This window comes from Sinocyclocheilus rhinocerous, unplaced genomic scaffold (genome assembly GCF_001515625.1).
Source record: "Sinocyclocheilus rhinocerous isolate Xijiao unplaced genomic scaffold, SAMN03320098_v1.1 scaffold2584, whole genome shotgun sequence".
In the NCBI taxonomy this organism is placed as follows: domain Eukaryota; kingdom Metazoa; phylum Chordata; class Actinopteri; order Cypriniformes; family Cyprinidae; genus Sinocyclocheilus; species Sinocyclocheilus rhinocerous.
Genome location: NW_015652145.1, coordinates 747,801 through 750,621, shown reverse-complemented (window position 1 = coordinate 750,621; position 2,821 = coordinate 747,801). Strand labels below are relative to the sequence as shown.

Below are 2,821 nucleotides of genomic sequence, written 5' to 3'. Positions count from 1 at the left end.
GTAGGTATGTGGGGGCGTGTTAGAACGAGCCGTTTTAGGTAGGCGTGGTTAACTCTTAACTTTTATAAAGAATATCTTTGGATTTGAGACTTTAGTCTTTGCAACTTTACAGATCTTCTTTATGCACCAAGAGCTTGTAACACTTCAAAGAGAAAGGAAAAAATTGAAATCGCATCATATGACCCCTTTAAAACCAGAGGCATCATGCCCATTCAAACCGAGAGGGCAAACACGTGCCCCCTCAGATTTCTGAGCCAAGTGGATTTTGAATGCAGCTTCCAAAAGAGAAAACACACGGTTGTGAAGTGGGGCTCATCACTAGCTGCTAAATTCAAATCTGCGTTCCCTGGCTGGCGCTAAGGCAGAGACAGACAGCGCTGAGCATTATAACCAATCACACACGATTCTGTTGAGCTTATGAATGCAATTGCCAATCAGAGGCTTTCAGATGACTGAATTCTGCTCTCGTCAGAAACAAGTGCAGATGTGCGTACGAAGGTAAGTAAGAGATTCATTTCACTGTGTAAACAACTTCAGTGATTATACCTGGAGTTTTTGAGAGTGCTTGAACTCTGGCTAGACCTCAATGAGAATGTTCTTTGATAATGTAAATGTCCTTTGCTCTCTTTCTGTACAATGAAAGTGTTATAATTGGCTAACTTACAATGCTTTTTATTAAATTCACGCTAAATACAGTGTCAATCGTATTAAAATATTTTATGGCATGACACCCATATCTGGTAGGCCTACTTAATTAAAAAGACAGATTTTATGTGTAGTTAATCGATTACACTAATCGCATTTACACTAAATGCATTTACTTACGCATATTTGAGAATCGAGATACCCCCTCAAAAATAATACGTGCATGACACCCCTGGTTAAAACTACAGCAATGACTGCCTATTAGATGACTGTGGCTGGTCAAATTATATCACGCGTCTCTATCAAGTGTCTTTCATGCATGGAGATGTATTTAAAAAATGTCTTTAATAAGTTAAATAAAATAAGTTGAAGTACTAAAATTAGTATCCAAAACTAATAAAAGCACAAAACTACTAAAACAAACTAACATAAAAAACTTAAACGAAAATTATATAAACTTAAAATATAAAAATAAAAACAATTCAAAATATTAATTAAATACTACATTTGTATCCAAATAATACTAAAATAACAGTGCAAAAATCTGAGTAAAATACTAAAAGAAAAAATTAAATAAAACAAAAGAATAAATAATAAAATAAATGAAATGAAACCATTACATTAAATTGTGATAGGAAATATTTAAAATAAAAAAAAATAAAAAAATTAAATAGGCCATTTAGATATTTACTCCTAAAGGTTTATCAAATTAATAAATATCTCACCCCAACAATTGACAGCAATTGACTAGTGATAGCAAGCAGATCATATGTGATGCAAACTAAATGCGATTTTTTTTTCTTTCTGATAATGCCTTTGATAATATTTCAACAGGAAAATCGACAAAGCCATTCTTAAGTCTTTAAGGAATGTGTTTAATTTAATTTAAGTTTAGGTGTTTGTGCTTAACGTTTTTATGCAGTAACCATTAATGCAATAATCCATTTGAGGTTGTGCTGTAATGTAAATGATGCGCAGAACACATTCTTCAGCCATACATTCTCAATATAGCATGGCCTCCTGTAGCTAATTGCTTAAATTATACACTATCAGATCGACTTCTGAACAGAGAAAACCTCTAAGAATAGCTGATCATCCAGTCTAAAACATTTCCCATTCAAACATAAAGGCTGGTCAACTGGGAGTCGTTTGCCTGACACACAAAGCTTGTTATATAGGTCTGAAAATGAGCACAGGGCCCAGGAGAGCTGTGAGCTGCTCTAGTTAACACCCACCCCCTACAAGCAGCCCACCTTTAAACAAGACGTCCACGTCTGCTGCCTATCCATCACTCCACACAGCTAAAACAAGCACAAGTGATGGAATCTGATGCAACACTATAAGCTTGGACTCTGTGCATTAAATCTAAGTCAAAAGCTATGTACACAGTTAATTATCAAAATGCTTTAAAATCAGGAGCACTGGACCTAATGACTCTGATGGCAAAGGTATATTTACATATCTACATTTTTTATATCTCTGATCTTTAACTCATGTTAATTGATTGTTTTGTGCATTTACTTTAAACATCCCGATTAAGCGTCTGGACATATGATTATTTTAGTTTGATTGTTTTGTTTAGCAAAAATAAAAAAAACAACAACAGTAAAGAACAGTCTAGAAAGGATTTCAAAAGAATATCAATCCAAAGTGGCACGTGCATAAAATTAAGCTAAACAACTTCTCAGAACTAACGTCACGTTTATGAGCTATTCTGCAATGACTTTAAATCGTTCTGGTGACTTTTAATGGATGTACAGTATGAAGTTAGCTCTCCTCAAGTTCACACAGGTGTCCTAGCAGACTAACCACAGTATTACAACTGGCACATACTATGATTTACTGGAACAAGTTCTGGATTTCTGGGAGTTTTGAGCACATACGAGATCTCGCCGATCTCCACAGTGTCCCCTGTGGAGAAAAAAAAGGGGTTCAATTAAATAGCAAAACAAAGTAATTGTAACATAAACAAACAAACATACACCATGGAGTATCCATTTACAAACAATCCTTGTAAACAGAGCAGGCATTTACCTATAAGATGTCAAGATTTATAGAACAGTTGAAGACGCATATAAACATATCTGAAGACAGAATACAACCCTCTACATTGCGAGTAAATCACTCGCATATGCGACTAAATCTTACTCTGGGCGACTAAATAATATGGGATGAT

The 2,821-nt window shown here is 34.8% G+C and overlaps 1 pseudogene; it reads right to left on the bottom strand.

The window, feature by feature from the left end:
* The window catches only part of LOC107713704 (von Willebrand factor A domain-containing protein 8-like), a 43,811-nt pseudogene that overhangs the window by 40,201 nt on the left and 789 nt on the right, over positions 1–2,821 (bottom strand).